Source organism: Castor canadensis, chromosome 2 (assembly GCF_047511655.1).
Source record: "Castor canadensis chromosome 2, mCasCan1.hap1v2, whole genome shotgun sequence".
NCBI classification, from domain to species: domain Eukaryota; kingdom Metazoa; phylum Chordata; class Mammalia; order Rodentia; family Castoridae; genus Castor; species Castor canadensis.
This window is the reverse complement of record NC_133387.1, coordinates 139,528,457-139,550,015: the sequence shown is the minus strand read 5'-3', so window position 1 is coordinate 139,550,015 and position 21,559 is coordinate 139,528,457. Positions and strand designations below refer to the sequence as shown.

The window sequence follows — 21,559 nt, the reverse complement described above, 5'->3', positions numbered from 1 at the left end:
ATTTGGGCAAGGAATAAAGAAAGAGTGTCATAGGTAGAGGAAACAGTATAAGAGGCTGAGAGTAATGAAGTAGGGAAAAATGTACCATGTAAGGTCCAAAACCCAGTCCACACGAGGAGACCAGTAGGCATCCTAAACTTTGTGAAGGATTGTTCAGTAACAGTGGATTCAGGGTATTCATTTTTCTTTAGCCTGATGACAAGTCTGTACAAGATAATTGAGCAGGGAGAAAAGAGTGGAAGAATTGACCAAGTCTTTTTGCCTGTCACAATAGTTTACTCAGCCTGCTTCTCCAGAAACTAAAGGCTGACTTTCGGTAACACCACTGAACATAGACTATTTTGTTTCCCAATGCCTAGCTGAAATTCTTCTCTTTGCACATAGTGTAAATGTATGATAAAAACTTAAGAATAAAAATTTTTCTTTAGGTAGAAATGGGGAGACTCTGCAATGAAAGTCATAGGAGTTAAGTCATAGGAGTTTTCTCTCTCTGTAGTGCAGCAAACTACTCAGTGCTTTGAAAAGAGGGGAGAATGAACCCTGATAGTCTTGTCAGGAAAAGAATTCAAGGATGGACACAGAAGAAACATAATAGGAGCAGGTTTATTAAGGCAAAGCAAAGTGAAAGTACACTCTCCAGATGGGACAGCAGGCAGGCTGGAGAACGAGCAGCTTCCCCAATGGTCTTAAGATTGTGAGGTTTTATGAAGGAGGTCCTTCCTGGAAAAAGAGTTATGTGTCATTAACTCCTCCCACATATGAGGTGGGAGAGTTTTGGGCCTTAGATGATCAGACCAGAACTGTCATGGAGCCTGGGTAGGTGGAAATTTTGTCTAACCACAATGCTAATGATATGTTAATTAGTCCTAAGTTAACTTACAGCCTCACAGCCTCTAGGAATATCTACTCTTCATGGGCTGCATTGGCTGTAGTCGACAGGATTCAGCTACATGTCACAAATTGTTTCATTAATGTCCATGGGCCACCATGTTTCCTAACTCCCTACTAAATACTACCTACTAAAGAATTTTAAAATATTGCATTTTCCCTGCATTTCTTTCTAATACTGTTTAATTTTGTATCCCGATTATTACAACATTCATCTTTGACTTCTTTACTTTAAATTCATATTTTTCTTCACTTTCCAGACATTTTAAAAAGCCTATATTTTAACTCCATTTAATTCTTTATTCTTTGTGCTTTTTCTACTATGTATTTCAATTTTGTATATATTTTGAAACTCACAGTGTTATTACATTAAGTAATTAATATTTATTACATTTTTTCATTATCACTACTCTATCTATTGTTCCATCTTGCTGTATTTGCTTCTCTCTGGGATAATTTCCTTCTACTCAAATAATCTCTGTTACAATTTCTCTTAGTGTAAGTCTGGTAGAGAGGAATTACTTTTTGTTTGAAAAACTACTTATTTTTTGCCTTCATTGTTGAGGGATACTTTAAATTGGGTACTTCAAATTTGTGATTCCCTTGTTTCATGGCTTCTATTGAAAAACCAGTTGGCAGTGCTACTTATTTGAAGGTAATGTGTACTTTGCTTTTTTTCAAAAGATTTTTCTCGGGCTGATGGAGTGGCTCAAGTGGTAAAACACCTGCTTAGCAAGAATGAGGCCCTGAGTTCAAATCCCAGTGTTGAAAAAAAAAAGATTTTTCTGTTTTCCTGGGTTTTATGCAGTTTCACTATGCTCTATGAGGTATGGCTTTCTTTTAGTTTATCTTTTCAAATTATATTTCTATTAGACTTTTTTTTTGCAGAGTCCCATATATCTTTTGTAATCTCTTTCTTAAAGTATTGTTTAAAGTTTTTCCCTGTCCAGACTTTATTCTTGACATGTTCTACTGGCCTATTTTTCAGTTCACAAATTCTCTCTTCTGCTGTTCTAGTCTTTAAATTTCTCAATTTAGTTATCTTTTTACCAACATTTATCTTTCTTTTTGACATGTAACAGCTTAATGACATTCTCTTTTTACATATTTTGTCAAACATATTAATCATAATTATTTTAAGGTGTGTATTTGATAATCCCAGTATCTAAGCCACTGTCTGTGTAGTCTGTTTCTATTATCTATTCTCTCCTGTTTTTAAGTCCCTTGGAATTTTTTTGCTTTATGATGTATCTAGTAAGGTTTGAGGGCTAGGCCTAATATCTGAAAGGGGTCTTTGAACGATGTCTTCATTTTCCACAGAAGATTTAATTGTTCTTTTTTCTTTTCTTTTTTTTTTATTTTGTGCCCTAGGCATGAAACAGCTTTGGCCACTGATCCAGGCATCAAGCTAGGATGAACAAAGTACTGTAATCTACTTTGCCCCTGACTGATATAAGAGGAACACCACCAATGAGGTGTCTCTTTGCCCATTGCCAGGGGTTCTTCTTTTTTCTAAGCAGGCATATCACATGAGCAAATCACACTGATCTAGTCTAGGTGGTCTGTTTTTATCTGCCCTTATTTTGAGTATAGCTCTTTTAGAATCTTTATTGAAAACCTGAGGTATTTCATTGGAGTTTTCTATTTCAAGTGTCCTGAATACCAGTGTTTATATTCCCAGCAGCACAGACAACCAAAATATTCCTTCAGGATTTTAGCCTTTGGTAGCTGCCATCTGCTTTGATTTCTGGTCACTTACAAAGAAGGAGAAATGATAGTAACTCTATGTCTAACTTTTTGAAGATTTGCCAAACTGTTTTCCAAAGTTTCTGCACCATTTTTCATTCCTAATTACAGGGTTCCTGTTTCTCAGAATTCTAGCCAACCCATTATTATCTGGATTTTTTTTATGATGATTGCCATCACACTGGATATAAAATGAAATCTTAATATGGTCTTGCTATGCATTTTCCTATCATGCAATGATGTTAAGCATCTTTGCATGTGCTTATTATTTTCCAATTCTTAAATTGGGTTATTTATCTTTTAATGGTTGAGTTGGGAGAGTCCTTTATATATTGTAGATAATCAACAGTTATCAACTATGTGATTTGTAAATATATTATCCCATTATGTGGATTGTCTATTCATTTACTAGATAATGTCTTTTCATGCAAACAAGTTTTTAGTTTTATGAAGTTGAGTTATGTATTTTCTTTTGCTTCTTATGCTTTTGATGTCATATAGAAAATCTTGCTTAATCTGAGGTTACAAAGTTGTACAGCTATGTCTTTCCCTTAAAAATTTATAATGTTAATTCTTACATTTAGGTCTTTCATTCATTTTCAGTTAACTTTTGTATAGGGTGTGAACTATAGGTTCAACTATATGTTCTGCAAATGAATATATGGTTGTCCTGGCACAATTTATTGCAAAGACTCTTCTTTTCCCAATGTGTTGTCTTAGCACCCTTTTCTAAAATCAATTTATCATAAATAGCTATATGTGCCCCTATCTTTCTATGCTTCCAAGAATGTGTCATAACTTTTCAAAGCCCTCCCGCAGCTCATTCTAATTTTTTCCTTTTAAGCTCTGGCTAGCCCATTGTTTGTTTCAAAAGCTATCTACTGCCTCAGCCAGCCATGATTGCCTGTGGTTGTTTTCGATAGGTCAAATAAAAGCAGCCTTGAAGCAGGGCTTCCACAGAGTCACTAAGTACAAATAATTATACTTCTCTGGGAAGGTAGCTTTATAGAAGCTCCATTACCATTCTGTCTCCCCCAGAGGCTGCCAGACTGCTAGTTTCCACCATGATTAGAATCTGTTGGTTTTTTTGTTTTGTTTTGTTTGGGTGGCAAACAGCAAACACTCTACCACTTGAACCATGCCTCCAGCCCTTTTTGCTTACTTATTTTCAGACAGGGTCTTGTGTTTTTGCCTAGAGCTAGCCTCTAACTGTGATCTTCCTATCTCTCTCTCCTATGTAACTGGAATTACAGATATGAACCACCACATCTGGCTTTTTCTTTGAGATAGGGTCTTGCCAAATTTTTGCCTGGATTGGCCTCAAACTGTGATTCTCCTAGCTCCAACTCCCAGGTAGCTAGGATTACAGAGAGCTGTTGATTTCTGAAACTATCACAAAACTGGGTCAGTGGAGAATGGAAACAGGGCAAATTAAATTACCACAAATCTCACTTTACTTATCAGGATTTGTCCATTTTTCTTGATTAGATCATCCTTGTTTTTGAGGAGGACAGGATTTTTGGACTTCCTACCTCTATCACCTTTACTGACATCCTCAGAATACATTTTTGAGTTAGTGAATGAGCAAATGAATGGATGCAAATATGTGTGCCCATTGAAATGTCCTCTCCCTCCCCAATTCAGTCAAAATATTCATTTTTGGAGATGATTTATCTGCTATAACATGAAGACCATGGGTTAATTGAGTCTAGGAACTGCTGCAGCAGGAAGCAAGTTGGGATAAAAGGGATTCTCAGTTTGGAGTGATTCACATTTGCTCTGGATTTTCTGCTTGGCTATGGAAGGTACCACATTCTGCATTTCCTGTGATACAACTAACTCCTGCCTTCTTTCCAGGCCTTTCAACCATGGCTTCTGGTCTTTTGTTTATAATTATGCTTATTATTTATCTATTTAATGTAATTTTAGCTGCTGCCTTGTCTTGGATTTAGAGTCTCTGAGCCCCTCACCTCATTAGTGACTTTTTTGAACTCACTGAGGAGTTTTTAAAATGCAAATTCAAAATGAATTTTGAGGCTGAATGATCACCTTGTCTAAGTCTTCCCAATCTTTCTTGACCAGCAATCACTGGGTACTTTTATCTGTTCTCTTACCTGATTACTACTCTGTGTTTTTGCCTTTCCTAGAGATTCCTTGCTCACCACTGCACCCTTCAATGATGCCTCTTAGCAAGATATCAGATCCTTAAGTCTTAAATCTTTAGATAGAGCTTTATGTCTTAGTTAGATCAAATTAAATCTTTTTGGCTAACTCATGAAAGATTGTAAGACAAGCTTTTAGAGCCATGCTCAACACAGTGAGTATATTTAAAATACATTATGATAAAGCAAATATTTATACATTAGATTGCATTTGCTCACTGATATATGTTCTAATTCTGGAGTTAGGTTCTCATGATGGGAGAGTTCTTTCCATACATTTAAAAATCCCAACATGAGGATTATTGAAAATACTTTCCATTCTCATTATTTTATTGTGTCAACTTAGACTGTGTTCTTGCTTTGTCATCCTTTTCTTAGCTCCTTTGTTTAACTCCCACCCTCCAAAATTGTATTCAATCTTGTTAAATAAATAAAACCACTGCTTTGGAATTCTTTTCTTTTGGTTGAATAATTACTTTGCTTTTTAATAGGTATTGAAGAATCACATAAATGAGACTATTACATGTAATTTTTATAAATTTTTATTAGGATATATTAGCAAATATATATGGAGAGATTTGTAGTGGCAATCCAATTAGACTTATATTGTGCATTAGTTACATTGCCCCCATCATCTCTTCCCCTCAGCCCCCTCCCCATTCCCACTTAAAGCAATTGCAAGAGGTTCCTTAGTTCTGTTTCATATAGGTATATGAAATCTATCTACCATATACTGTCACCTTAATTGCTTTCATTCATTCCCCCCCCTCCCACTAGTATTCCCTCACATATACTGTACCAATTTTACAGTCCTATTTTTCATTATTAATATTTAAGTTAATGTTCAAAGGGATGTCTCAATGTATGCCCACTGTGGGTGTAGTTTACTTTGGTCTGTTCAACCCTTCCATTACTCTCCTTTACCCCACAGACTCCCATCCCCCACTTTTCAACAGCTTTCAGTACACATCTTTATATCCTCTACCTTCACATCTTACAGTATGCAGTATTACTGATGTTCTATCATTCTGTTTTCCTTTCCCTCTTTCCCCAAGTTCCATAGTTATAAACATGTTTTACATCCGAGTTTGTATATGATCATTCTTGTCTTTGTGTATGTATTTATCTTTTGACTCTATCTTCCACATGTGAGAGAAAACGTGTGGCCTTTGTGTTTCTCAGAAAGTAAGCCTGGCTTACTTCACTTAACATTATGTCCTCCAATTGCACCCATTTCCTTTCAAACCACATCCCTTATAGCTGAGTAATACTCCATTGTGTATGTATACTACATTTTCTTGATCCATTCATCAGTTGTAGGGCACCTGGGTTGTTTCCAAAGCTTGGCAATTGTGAATAGTGCTGTGATAAACATTGGTATACAGATGTCTCTATTATATCCTGTCTTATGATCTTTTGGACAGATGCCCAGAAGTGGTATCACTGGATCATATGACAGGTCTATCTTTAGCTTTTTGAGGAATCTCCATACTGCTTTCCATAATAGTTGTTCTAATTTGGATTCCCACCAAAAGTGTGTAAAGGTTCTTGTTTCGCTGCATCCTTGCCAGCATTTGTTGTTGTTATTACCCTTGATTATGGCCATTCTAACTGGGGTGAGATGAAATCTAAGTGTTGTTTTGATTTGCATCTCTTTTAAAACCAGGGAAGTTGAACAATTCTTCATGTATTTACTGGCCATTTGTACCTCTTCCTTGAGAATTCCCTGTTTAATTCATGTGCCCATTTCTACATCAAGGTGTTGATTCTTTGGGAGGTGAGTTTTTTGAGTTCCCTGTAGATTCTGCATATTAGTCCCTTATCAGATGAGTAGCTAGCAAAAATTTTCTCTCATTCTGTGGGCTGTCTCTTGAGTCTGGTGACTGGTTTCTTTTCTGTGCAGAAGCTCTTTAGTTTGATGCAGTCCCATTTGTTTATTCTTTCTTTTAGATACTGAGCCTTTTGAGTTCTATTTAGGAAGTTGTTCCCTATACCTATCTGTTCCAGTGTATTTCTAACTAATTCCTGGAGTTGTTTCAAAGTTTCAGGCCTTAAATTAAGGTCTTTGATCCACTTTGAGTTGATTTTGGTATAGGGTGAAAGATAGAGATCTAGTTTCAGTCTTCTACGTGTGGATATCCAGTTTTCCTAGGAACATTTTTTGAAAAGGCTGGGTTTTTTTGCCATCATGTGTTTTAGGCTCCTTTGTTGAAGATCAGTTGGCTATAGATGTGTGGGCCTATGTTTGGATCCTCTATTCGGATCCATTGGTCTTCCGTCTGTTTTTGTGCCAATATCATGCTGTTTTTATTATTATGGCTCTGTAGAATAGTTTGAAGATGGATATTTGGTGCCTCCAGGGTTGGACTTTTTGCTCAGAATTGCTTTGGATATTTGAAGTCGTTTGTGTTTCCCTATGTATTTGAAGATTAATTTTTCTATTTCTGTGCAGAATGTCATTGGAATTTTGATAAGGATTGTGTTGAACATGTAGATTGCTTTTGGTAGTATGGCCATTTTCATGTGGATTCTACCAACCCATAAAAAGCTGTGCTAAGGGGAAAGTTTATAGCTATAAATGCCTACAGTGAAAAAACAGAGACCTCCTCAAATAAACAACCTAATGATGCACCTTAAGTTCCTAGAAAAACAAGAACAAACCAAACCCAAAACCAGCAGATGGAGAGAAACAATAAAGATCAGGGCCAAGATCAATGAGATTGAGATAAAAAAAAAAAACTATACAAAGAGTCAATGAAACAAAAAGTTGATTCTTTGAAAAGATTAACCCTTAGCCAACATGACAAAATGGAGGAGGGAGAAGACCCAAATTAATAAAATCAGAGATGAAAAAGGAGACATAACCACAAATACTAATGAAATCCAGAGAATCATTAGAGAGTATTTGAAAACTTATATTAAAGTAAACTGGAAAATCTAGATGAAATAGATAAATTCCAAATGCATATTACTAATCAAAATTGAACCAAGAAGATATTAAACACCTAAACAGTCCTGTTACAAGCAATGAAATTGATAGTAATAAAGAGCCTCCTTACAAAGAAAAGCCCAGGACCCAGTGGATTCATGGGTAAATTTTACCAAATCTTTAAAGAAGAACTAACACCAATACTACTTAAACTTTTCCAGGAAGTAGAAAGGAAAGGAACACTACCAGACTCATTCTATGAAGCCAACATTGTACTCATTCCAAAACCCAATAAAGATGCAGCCAGAAGAGAGAATTATAGACCAATATCTTTAATGAATATAGACTCAAAGATTTGCAACAAAATACTGGCAGAGTTCAAAAACATGTCAAAAAGATCATATACCATGACCAAGTTTGTTTCATTCCAGGGATGCAAGGATGGTTCAACAAATGTAAATCAATAAACATAATATAGCATATAAACAGAAACAAGGACAAAAACCATACAATCCTCACAATAGATGCAGAAAAAGCCTTTGACAAAATTCAATACCCTTTCATGATAAAAGCTCTGAAGAAACTAGGAATAGAAGGAGTGTTCCTCAACATAATAAAGGCTGCATATGCCAAACCTAGAGCCTCCAACATGCTAAATGGGGAACAAGTGTGAAACCAATCCTGTTAAAGTCAAGAATGAGACAGGGATGTCCACTTTCTCCACTCCTATTCAATATAGTTTTGGAATTTCTAGCCAGAGCAATAAGACAAGAGCAAGAAATAAAAGGGGCTCAAATAGGGAAGAAGTCAAACTATCCCTATTTTCAGATGACATACTCCTATACCTAAGAGACCCTAAAAACACTACCAAAACACTATTAGAAATCATAAACTCTTTGAACAAAGTAGCAGGATACAAAATTAACATAAAGAAATCAGTGGCCTGGTGAGGATGCAGGGAAAATGAACCCTCTTACACTGTTGGTGAGAATGTAAACTAGTACAACCACTCTGGAAAAAAATTTGGAGGCTACTTAAAAATCTAAACATTGATTTACCATATGATCCAGCAATACCACTCTTGGAGATATACCGGAAAGATTGTGACACAGGTTACTCCAGAGGCACCTGCATACCCATGTTTATTGCAACACTATTCACAATAGCCAAGTTATGGAAACAGCCAAGATGCCCCACTACTGATGAATGGATTAAGAAAATGTGGTATCTATACACAATGGAATTCTATGCAGCCATGAAGAAGAACGAAATGTTATCATTTGCTGGTAAATGGATGGAATTGGAGAACATCATTCTGAGTGAGGTTAGCCTGGCCCAAAAGACCAAAAATCATATGTTTTCCCTCATATGCGGACATTAGATCAAGGGCAAGCACAATAAGTGGACTGGACTTTGAGCCCATGATAAAAGCGAGAGTGCACAAGGGAGGGGTGAGGATAGGTAAGACATCTAAAAAATTAGCTAGCATTTGTTGCCCTCAATGCAGAGAAACTAAAGCAGATACCTTAAAAGCAACTGAGGCCAATAGGAGAAGGGGACCAGGAACTAGAGAAAAGGTTAGATCAAGAAGACTAAACCTAGAAGGTAACACACATGCACAGGAAATTAATGTGAGTTGACTCCCTGTATAGCTATCCTTATCTCAACCAGCAAAAACCCTTGTTCCTTCTTATTATTGCTTATACTCTCTCTTCAACAAAATTAGAGATAAGGGCAAAATAGTTTCTGCCGGGTATTGAGAGGGTGGGGGAAGAGGGAGGGGGCAGAGTGGGTGATAAGGGAGGGGGTGGGGGCAGGGAGGAGAAATGACCCAAGCATTGTATGCACATATGGATAATAAAACAGTAAAAATTAAAAAAAAAAAGAAATCAGTGGCCTGTATACCAATAATGAACAGATTGAGAAAAAAATCAGGGAAATGATTCTATTTACAATAGCTTCAAAAACAATAAAGTACATTGGAATAAATTTAATGAAAGAAACCAAAGACATTTTTAATGAGAACTATACCCACTGAAGAGAGAAATTGAAGAAGGTATCAGAAGTCTACTGCATTGAATTCACTCATATAATCAGGAGCCATATGGACAAATATCTGTGTAACTTCATGGTTACATTAAGAGCTCATGTAAATTATCTACCTGTATCTCTAGTAGACACTTAGTTTTTCTTTCTTTTCAAACTTAGCAAGTTAACAAAATTCATATTTTCATTTATTTATATGGAAACACAAGAGGCCATGAATAGCCAAGGCAATACTCAGTCAAAGGAACAATGCTGGAGGTATCACAATACCTGACTTCAAACTATATTACAAAGCAATAACAATAAAAACAGCATGGTAGTGGCACAAAAACAGACATGAAGACCAGTGGAACAGAATAGAGGACCCAGATATGAAGCCACACAACTATAACCAACTTGTCTTTAACAAAGGCGCTAAAAATATATGATGGAGAAATAGCAGCCTCTTCAACAAAAATTGCTGGGAAAACTGGTTAGCAGTCTGCAAAAAACTGAAACTAGATCCATGTATATCACCCAATATCAATATTAACTCAAAATGGATCAATGATCTTAATATCAGACCACAAACTCTAAAGTTGGTACTTTGGAGCTAAAAGGTATAGGCGAAGACTTTCTCCATGGAACCCCAGCAGCACAGCAACTAAGAGATAGCATAGATAAATGGGACTTCATAAAACTAAAAAGCTTCTGCTCAACAAAAGAAATGGTCTCTAAACTGAAGAGAACACCCATAGAGTGGGAGAAAATAGTTGCCAGCTACACATCAGACAAAGGACTGATAACCAGAATGTATAGGGAACTCAAAAAACTAAATTCTCCCAAAATTAATGAACCAATAAAGAAATGGGCAAGTGAACTAAACAGAACTTTCTCAAAAGAAGAAATTCAAATGGCCAAAAAACACATGAAAAAATGCTCACCATCTCTAGCAATAAAGGAAATGCAAATTAAAACCACACTAAGATTCCACCTCACCCCTGTTAGAATAGCCATCATTAGCAACACCAACAACAACAGGTATTGGTGAGGATGTGTGGAAAAAGGAACCCTTATACACTTCTGTGGGAATGAAAACTAGTACAACTACTCTGGAAAAAAAATTTGGAGGCTTCTTAAAAATCTAAACATAGATCTGCCATATGATCCAGCAATATCACTCTTGTGGATATACCCAAAGGAATGTGACACAGGTTACTCCAAAGGCACTCCACACTCATGTTTATTGCAGCACTATTCACATTAGCCAAGTTATGGAAACAGCCAAGATACCCCACTATTGATGAATAGATTAAGAAGATGTGGTATTTATACACAATGGAATATTACTCAGCCATGAAGAATAATGAAATCTTATCATTTGTAGGTAAATGGATGGAACTGGAGAACATCATCCTGAGTGAGGTTAGCCAGGCCCAGGAGACGAAAAATTGTATGTTCTCCCTCATATGGGGACTTTAGATCAAGGGCAAACACAAGGGGATTGGACTTTGATCACATATGAGGCAAGAGCACACAAGGGAGGTATGAGGATAGGCAAGAAACCCCGAAAAAACAAGATAGCGTTTGATGTCCTCAATGCAAAGGAACTAATGCAGAAACTTTAAAGCAACAGAGGCCAATAGGAGAAGGGGACCAGGAATTAGAGAAAAGGTTAGTTCGAGAAGAATTAATACAGAATGTAACACATATGTACAGGAAAGCAATGCGAGTAAACTCCCTGTATAGCTATCCTTATCTCAACTAGCAAAAATCCTTGGTCCTTCCTATCATTTCTTATGCTCTTTCTTCAACAAAATTAGAGATAAGTGCAAAATAGTTTCTGCCTGGTAGCGAGGGGCTGGGGGGAGAAGAAGGAGTGGGGGGAAAGGTAGGGTGAGGGGGGAAGGGGGGAGAAATGACCCAAACATTGTATGCACATATTAATAAAAGAAATTTTTAAAAATTAAAAAAAAAAGCTAGTTAACTCCTTGCTGAGAAAACTATTCTTGGTTTTGTTTCAAAAGTCATCACTGGGATTCATTTCAAATAAGTGTGTATTCCTGATTGCTTGGAATTTATTTGTGATACTTAGTGCATAAGTACTTTAGAAAGGAGATACTGTAATCTCTGTTCTGTTTCTCTAAGGATTTATTTTGATTCCAGCCAAAGAGATAAGACTATAAGAACTGGACAAAAATCTATTAATAAATGATTGCCTTCATATCTTAAATTTATATGTAGCCCAAACAGTGCTAAGTAAATGAAGCATAAAATAGTATTGGGTCATAGAGATTCCTCATACTATCCTTAAATAATCATCTTTTTAAAAGTGCTACACTATCAAGTCTAGTATCCTTAGGGAGGAATAACATGTATTTTCTAATGTTGACACTGAGGCTTAGAGAAATTGGGCTCAACACCATTCTTTACAATATGGGACATTTCTGTCTATATGCTTTCTCTGATGTTATTATACAATTTCAACTTAAGATTTTCTGCATTTTATATGATTGGTAGGTATTCGAGGTTCAGTTTTTCACCAAACAAGCTTGTTGGCATGGATAGTGGTTGAAAGATAAGAGACTTTTGAAAAAGCAATGCATTTATCCATTGTGGTTCTTAATTGTTAAGTAGTACCAGCCAGATTTAGTAAATGTCAAGTATTTCTCAGATTTTAGTAATAAGAAGAAATTCCAAAGCCCCAGGTGCTACCACAAGTATAGAAATCTGTTCAGTTGGATACTACTAAGTGCATAGTTTCTCTAAGGTCCTCAGAATGAATTTGAATACAGTGATTCACAATTTGTCTGTTTGTCTTTCTTTCTCTCTCCTCTCTCTACTTATGCCTTTTAAAGCCATATCTAACTAGTGGGTAAGACCTCCTTGACATCTGAGATTTAGATCAGTGTATTTCAAGGGCATTAATATAAAGTACCAAAAATTGCCCTTCAGTTTTTGTGAAGACATCCACAATGCATTTAAAAGCATAATAAAACCTATCATACTTGGAGCCTTTCGTCTAAAGAATATAAGCAAATCCCAATAGCTTTCTCCTTGGTGCATGTGTAATTTATTAACTAAAGATAATATATTAGGAGTTTGTAATTTAATGTGACCAGTATTCCTAGAATTTTTCAGTTAGTGCAAGAGTCTATAGAATTCAATTAAACAAAATAAGATACTCACTAGCAGAAGCTTTTCCTAAACAGATCCATTAAATCTGTATACTTGTGTCTTGCTTTTTTACTGGAAACAAACTGAACAAAATTTAAATTAAAAATTGGTGTTATATGTTATTGGTTCCCTTTGACCTCCACCCAAAGTCACAGTTCTGATGAAAGATGAGATTATTTGATCACAATCCTATACTTTTAGTTAGAATCCCATCAAGTATGTGTCCTAACTCTTTCCAGCTATTCTAGAAAAATATAGATGTATAAAGCACCCATAATACCAATTTACTTCTCTTGGTCAAGTAGTCTACACAACTCACTTTGAAATCGCTTATAGAAAATAAAGAAGGCAACTTTTCTTTCTACATTTTAATGGCTTCTTAAACTATTAAATGGTTTATACCTTAGTCACAAAATGGGAAATGGGAACAGGTCATCATCTTCTGATGGCAAACTGTTCTTCAACTAAAGTTATAGCTAAATGTCTGGTGATATACAAGTTGTTTATAGTCTTAGGATCTTAAATAACCATGTACTTCCTCTAAGGTTGCTTTTATAGCCACTGAGAATTTGTTATTGCTGTAGAAGACAGTCTGTTTTACACAGGGTCAAAGTTGTTGATTAAACTGTTTGAATAGCACAGATTACCACCAGCCTATGGTACTGCACCTTCCTGAGCCCTTCCAAACATAGAACTCAGCTTTTTTTGTGAGTCTCTCTCATCCAAACACAACTCCAGGCTCGGACTTGCTTTCCTCCTTACAGATGAAAAGGAGGAGAAAGCCTCACTTTCTCCTTTTACTGAGTCACATGCAGAGGCAGCTCTCATTTTAGGAACCAATTCCAACCCTAAACTTGCTGGCCTAGGGGCAATGCATTGTCCAGCCTCAGAGCCAGTCAACTGCTATGCACTGGATGTGTAAGGATCGGTTGTTGCTCCTGTTCTGGCCCTCCCACATCAATCCACAGGACAACGTGAAGCATCTACCAAACCCACAGTCATTCAGAAACAGTCACAGTCTGAATCAATTCAAGTTTGGAAATGATTCCACAGTCATTTGGAACTGGACAAGGAACTCATTAAATGAAAATCCAAACTGGTTCAAATATTGGACTAATTATAGTCTGATACAAGCTACATGCTAAAATGGTTTCAGATTTGAATCTCTTCAGTTAGCAAGCAGATTCAACTCAGTAAAAACATTAAGTACCATCATGGTATTTGGGGAATAACAAAGAGGTATCTCTTATCAATTCCCCCTTTCCTGCCCCTGCCCACCCCCATTCCTAACTCTCAGAGGCATTCAGTATGGTTGTATTGTCTTTAGGACACTATAGAGCTGGATTTTTGACTGATTGGTCCACTCCCTAGGACACCAGCCACACCCTGCCACTAACGAGACACAAGGAGCTTCCATCATTTATTGGCTTTCATAAGCATGTCTTACTGGAAGACACCAGGTTGCAATTTGTCCTTCCTTGGATATTTGTTTGTGTATTTTCACAGGCTGAAAGAATTCCAAGCTTAAAGGACTACAGGGGTCAAGAAAAGTCGGGTCTCAGCCACTGGAAACTAAGCCACTCCAAGATACCTGACTCTCCCTTGAGGTACTAACCTAGGATTACCTCACTTACCTCATACTTGGAAGGTCTTTCTTATTTTAATCTGCTTTTCCTGTTGTTTTCTACTGTTGGCTTAGAAGACCAATGAGGTAGATTAGGTTAACCCTCCAAGTGAAAGGTTTTGTAATGAAAAGCCATTCTGATGACTGAACCTGGGTAAAATTGTGAGGTAGATGTAGGGCACCTGAGGGTGACATTCCTCAAATTTGGTTGGCACCTGGGTTCATTGAGCCACAGTAGTCTGAGAGGAGTCATGGCATTTTTATTTCTTAAAATTCCCCCAAGTGATTCTGAGGTATGCATATGAACAGTTCCAATACATACCTAGTGCTGTCTCTGGCTTTCCAGGCTCTTCAGACTGTGGAATCACAGTCTCTCTTTCTTTCTCTCTCCTCTCCCCTCTTCCCCACCCTTCTCTCCTCTCCTCCCCTCTCCCCTAATAGGTTGAGCATAGCCCAATAAAAATTATACTAAATTATGATTGAATGAAGAGCTAAATCTTCCTGGAGTGAATGAATTTTGAAAGAAGATATAAAATTTAGGGGGAGGGCCAGGTGTGTTGGTGCACAGCTATAATTCCCCCATTTGGAAAGCTGAGGCAGGAGGATCAACAGTTCAGGCCAACCTGAAGTACAGAGTAAGACCACATTTCAAATAAAAAAAACTTAAGGAGAATAATGTCCAGGGAGAGAGGGGGGATATTACTGGTGAGGGCAGCTTTCTTAAGACCTATTCAGACTGTGTAGAGAATGCTTATGCCTATCTCTGCAGCACTGGTTCTTACCTTCCAGATAGACAAAGGGATTGGGGGGGGGGCAGGGCAATCATTCATATTTAGAAAAGCCAGAGCTGGCTCACTATGGCACCAAGAAAAGTCCACAGGTAGCTGTACTGTTGTTCCTAATTCACTCCAGATAGCTCTGGGAGAAAATTCCACCTGCTAAGGCTGCCTAAGAGTGCTTTGGCCAGTGACTGTGGCATATCCAGCTGATATGGTGCCACTGCTGGGTAACATCCTAGGACAGGCTATCCTTCTTATTTTGCTTGTTAGCTTCCCTTCACTATAATCCAAAATCAAGGCTCAGTGTCCCACTGGCATGTGTAAGTTTCAAGCCTCAGCTAACCCAGCACAGAAAGGGAGCTTTTGGGCCTTACATAGAATAAGGAGCTGAGGAAACCTAATAATTTATTCAAAAGAAAGGAAAATGATGTATTCCTTGGGATCCTAACAGGGTGTATTTACATTATTGGCTACATTAAGTCCTTTCTTGCTTTTTGGAACTTAATAGAAAAAGCAGCTGCAAAATGAAAAACAAGGCAAAGATGCTGGGTTGAGGAGTTTTCAATCTTAGATACTTCCAAATCAGGAGCCAGAAGCCCAGTACATTCCCACTTGATCTGTTCTTTCACTGAAGTCTTCCAAGATCCTTAGTGCTCGTTGTGATACTGGTCTCCTAGGACCTGGAGAAGAGTCCAGGGCTGAGCTCACTATGACTGCAGGAAATTCGACCCATGCTAATGACTTATGGTGCCTGCCAGCCCAAGTTAGATGCATGCCAGAGACACAAGAAGTCAAAGGTTCCATGTCCTTCAGAGTCACCCCCCTTTCCGTCTTCCAGCTTTACTTGATGCTTCCCAGGCAGCTAAGCCTGTGGAACCTGAAGTTCTCAGCTGGGCTTTAAAATGAGACTGAGTTAGAGAAGTTTGAGTCAAATATGGTATTCTCTTCACATACCTAGACCCTGCAAATTGTTCCTTCATATCTCTCGGTTTGCATTCATTCAATCTTGCTTTGCATTCATTTCACTTTCAGCTTACAATGACTTCTTATGAAAAAAAAATCAGCTGGGGGCTTCTTGGCTTCCAGGATTGACTACAGTTGGTTGCTTGCTTTATATCTAGGTCCCCTGAACCTGGCTGCACATTAGAAATGTTTTGTGATTCTTAGGCCCCACCCCACACTCCACAGTACAACTAGGACCTGTGTTGTTTTCAGTATGCTGGGTGACTATGACATGATATTCCTACTGCACAAGGCTAGTCATCACATGAATTATGTGTCCCTTATTCCTGACTGAGAATTGGGTCTCCTGATGTCTAATCATTGATTTGCCACTAGCTTCATGGCCTTGCCCTAATTCACTTGCTCTCTCTTGGGCTTCTAGTTCCTTATCTTCCTGGGGCTGGGAGGGAGAATGGAGTAGCTAGACTATATAAGTTGGTATTAATTACAATTACCCAGGGAGTAGCGCTGCACGCCGGCAGCCCAGGCTCCGCAAGGTGGCGAGGCGGCAGAATTTTTATTTAGTGTCATATTGAACTTCCTGGATTATTGCAGAATGCCTGGATCCTTTTTTATCCTGCTTCTCTCCTGACTGGAAACTATTGGAAGCCCTCAGTGTCAAGTGGAAGGAGAGCTTTGCTTCAGGACACATGAGCAAGACCAGCAGTTAGATGGAGAGCCCTCCAATGTCATGATAAAGAGGCACCTTAGATCACCCTGGGAAGTTCATTGCATTTATTTAAAGAGCCCTCCTGTCTTTGTTTGTAGTTCTGCAGAACTTCCAACCCATGTGTGCTGCAGGTGTTGAGAATCTCCACACTGATTAATCAAGAGTAGAAAATCTGAAGAGATGCAAGGAGGAAAAAGAAATTAAAGCAGCCTGCACAGAGCAGCTCCACTTCACATTGAATGGAGAAACCAGGAGGGCCTCCAGGCCACCGCCAGACGCCAGCGCCCAGATGGCTTGGGAAGATGTGGACAAGAGAAAACAACTGAACTACACCTGCATGCTGAAAAACTTACTGAAACTGTATTGCATTTGAACTTGGTTGTTTTTTTTTCTTTTGCTTTGTGTGGTTTTGTTCTAGTTTATTTTTCCCCTTTGATGAGACTACAGAACAACAACTGAGGCACCATCTTCAGGATTGGATGCTGAGGGATGAACACCAAAATTATTAAGACTGAAACTTTATTGCATTTGAACTTGGAGATTTTTTTTAATTATTCATTTTTTATTTTATTTTTATATATATATTTTTTTCATTTACTTATTTTTTATTATTATTCGTACTTTTATTCTTTTTATTTTTTATTTTCAATCCTCTCTCTGTCTTTCTAATGCCTTTTCAGCTTACGGTTGATTAGTACACTGTCTCTCCCTGTTTTTAATCTTTGAATATTTTTGTGTTTGTTTCTTTGTTCTGTTTTTTTTTCTACTTCTTTATTTGTTTTTCCCTTTTCCATTAACTTCTTTGCTTTCCTTCTCCTCCCACCCTACCATTCTAAATATCACTAGTGCTATTATTATAAGCCAGAAAATACCTAATTACACACAGTACAGGGACAATAACAACACCAAAGGCAATGATGGGAAGACAGAAAAAACAGGGAAACCAGTTTCCCCACAGCAAAATTTAGTACAGGAACCAGAGGGAAATGAAGAAAACAGATACTCAGATTCAGACTCCAACAAAATGAAGACAAACTATGCCAAAGAACCCAATGAAGCCCATAAGAATAATCTAAAAGAAGACATACTACAGGTACTCAATGAGAATTTTAGAGCGATGATACTGGATAGGGTCAACCAAAATATACAGGAGACACTCAAGAAATTCCAAGACAACAAAAATAGAGAATTTGAAAAAGCAAAAGAGGAATAAAGGAACCCATAGAAGCACTGTATAAATACCAAAGTGAAACAGAGAACACAATTAATAAAGAGATAAATGAACTCAGGACAAAAATAGACAACATTAAAGAGAAAACGACCCAGGATATGGAAAACCTCAGAAAAAAGAATGAAACAGAATTGCAAAACAAAATGGAAGGCCAATCCAGCAGAATAGAACAAACAGAAGACAGAAACTCAGAACTCAAAGATGAAATGGCAATTAAAGGAAAAACCAAAGAAATATTAATTAAACAACTCAAGACCTGTGAAAAGAAAATGCAAGAACTCACCAACTCCATCAAAAGACCAAACTTGAGAGGATTCCAAGATGGCGGCTAGAGGGAGGAAGTAGAAAGCAAGCCTCCTATAGGGAAATCTTGGAGAGACGCTGGAGACACACTTTGCAGGCATAATCACTGAGAAGAGGCATAACTTTGACCCCTCCACACCTCCAGCCAGCGCAGAGAATCTCCACTTCACATTAAAAGGAGAAATCAAGAGAGCCTCCGGGCCACCAGTGGCCAGCGCCCAGACGGCTTGGGAAGATGCGGACCAGGTGAGCTTTGTGGTACCATGGTACTCCCACAGGCAAGCCTGGGCCAAAGCAGCATAGCCCCCTGGACAGACCAACCTCCACCTGGGGAAAAAAAGAGAAACTGAGTAATAAGCAATAAGAATGATAAAGACACCCAGGAAAGAAGGTGGGGCACCTTGAGTGCCAAAGATTGGGGGAAGGGAATCCTTCCTGGGACTGTAAATAAACAAGCCAGTCTGGCCGGAGAGCCTCTGGCAGGAGCGGGGGCGTGTGCCCATCAACCAGGAGCGGGAAACCTTGTGAGAGTGGCAGAGGGAGGAAAACTCCACAGGAGAGGAGGGAAGACCCACTTCCCACGTGAGCTGTAAACAAACATGGCGGCTGGCAGGAGCAGCAGCACCGCCCAGTAATCAGGAGCAGGAAAGCTTGTGAAAGCGGAGGTGGGAGGAGAACTGCACAGGAGGAGGGGAAGACCCACCTCCTACATGAACTGTAAATAAATACACTGGCCTGAGAATGCGGGTGCAATGTCACCTTTTCCAGTGCTTGGAAAGGGGAAAGTTTGTAGCAGAGGCTCACGCACAGGAGAAATCTGAACAAACAAAGCCTGCAGGGCCAGGTGAGTGCTAAGCTCACCTCTGAGATCTGCATAAACAATGCCTCCAGCAACAGCAGGCTGACAGCAGCAGGCAGGCAAACCACAGTTGCAGATACCATTCTCAGAACTGTCTCCAGACTCTTTTTCTTTTCTTTGTCTCCCTACCTTTGATGAGAGAACAACTGAATTACACCTGCAAGCTGAAAAACTTACTGAAACTGTATTGCATTTGAACTTGGGACACTTGGTGGGGGTTTTTTTTTTGTGCGTGTGTGTGTGTAGTTTTGTTCTACTTTATGCATCCCCCCTTTGATAAGACAACTACAGAACAACATCTGAGGCACTATCTCCAGGATTGGAGACTGAGATGGACACCCAAATTATTAAGACTGAAACTTCATTGCATTTAAACTTGGAGGTTTTTTGGTTTTTTAAAATTTTCTATTTGGACACCCAAATTATTAAGACTGAAACTTCATTGCATTTGAACTTGGAGGATTTTTGGTTTTTTGGTTTTTTTAAATTTTCTATTTTTTCATTTTATTTTAATACATTTTTATATATAGATTTTACTTTCATTTACTTATTTTTTATTTTTATTCTTATCTTTCTTTTTTATTTTTGATTTTCAATCCTCTCTCTGTCTCTCTAATGTCTGTTCAGCTTACTGTCCAATTAGTACACTAAAGCTCCCTGTTTATACTTTGAAACCTTCTTGTCTGATACCTTGTTCTGTTTTCTCCCTCCAGTCTGTGTATTTGTTTTTCCCATTTCTTTAACTTCTTGCTTTCCATCTCAGCTCACCCTTCCATTCTAAATATTACCATTGTTATTATTACAAGCTAGAAAATACTTAATTGCACACAGTACAGGGACAGTAACAACACCAAAGACAATTATGGGAAGACAGAAAAAACAGGGAAACCAGTTTCCCCAAAGCAAAAAATTAGTAAAGGAACCAGAGGGAATGAAGAAAACAGGTACTCAGATCCAGATGCCAACATAATGAAGATAAACTATGCCAAAGGACCCAATGAAGCCCATAAGAATAATTTAAAAGAAGACATATTACAGGTACTCAATGAGAATTTTACAGAGATGACACTGGATAGGGTCAACCAAAATGTACAAAAGACACTCAAGAAATTCCAAGACAACAAAAATAGAGACTTTGAAAAAGCAAAAGAAGAAATAAAGGAAACCATAGAAGCACTGTATAAACACCAAAGTGAAACAGAGAACACAATTAATAAAGAGATAAATGAACTCAGGACAAAAATAGACAACATTAAAGAGGAAACCAGCTAGGATATGGAAAACCTCAGAAAAAAGAACGAAACAGAACTACAAAACAAAATGGAAGACCAATCCAGCAGAATAGAACAAACAGAAGACAGAATCTCAGAACTTGAAGATGAAATTGTAATTAAAAGAAAAACCAAAGAACTATTAATTAAACAACTCAAGACCAGTGAAAAGAAAAAGCAAGAACTCACCGACTCCATCAAAAGACCAAACTTGAGAATCATGGGCATCAAAGAAGGAGAAGAGGTGAAAGCGAAGGGAATGCGTAAACAGTTAACAAAATAATAATGGAAAATTTCAAAAATCTAAAAAAGATATTCCCATACAGATGCAAGAGGCCTCCAGGACACCAAACAGACCAGATCAAAAGAACTACCCCCACAACATATCATCATTAAAACAACAAGTTCAGAAACTAAGGAAAGAATATTGAAGGCTGTAAGAGAGAAAAAACAAGTAACATACAAAGGTAAACCCATCAAAATCACAGCAGACTTCTCAACAGAAACATTAAAAGCAAGAAGAGCATGGGGTGAGATCTTCGAGGCACCGAATGAAAATAACTTCAACCCCAGGATACTCTACCCAGCAAAACTATCATGATAAGCAGAAACTAAAACAATATGTGACCACAAAGCCACCACTACAAAGGATTCTTCAAAGGATTCTGCACACAGAAAGTGAAACCCGACTTAACCATGAAAAGACAGGCAGCACCAAACCACAGGAAAAGAAAAAGCAAGACAGTAGAGAGTAACCTCAACTTAGGTACACACAATCAAACCTTCAAACAACTAAGACAACTAAATGACAGGAATCTAACGCTTAATGTTAACGGACTTCATTCACCCATCAAAAGGCACTGCTTGACGAAATGGATTAAAAAGGAAGATCC

At 37.9% G+C, this 21,559-nt stretch overlaps 1 pseudogene; it reads right to left on the bottom strand.

Moving 5' to 3' along the window:
- Nucleotides 1-2,246: 2,246 nt before the first annotated feature.
- Nucleotides 2,247-2,390, bottom strand: LOC141421162 (small nucleolar RNA SNORA48; annotated as a pseudogene).
- Between the last annotated feature and the right edge of the window lie 19,169 nt (nt 2,391-21,559).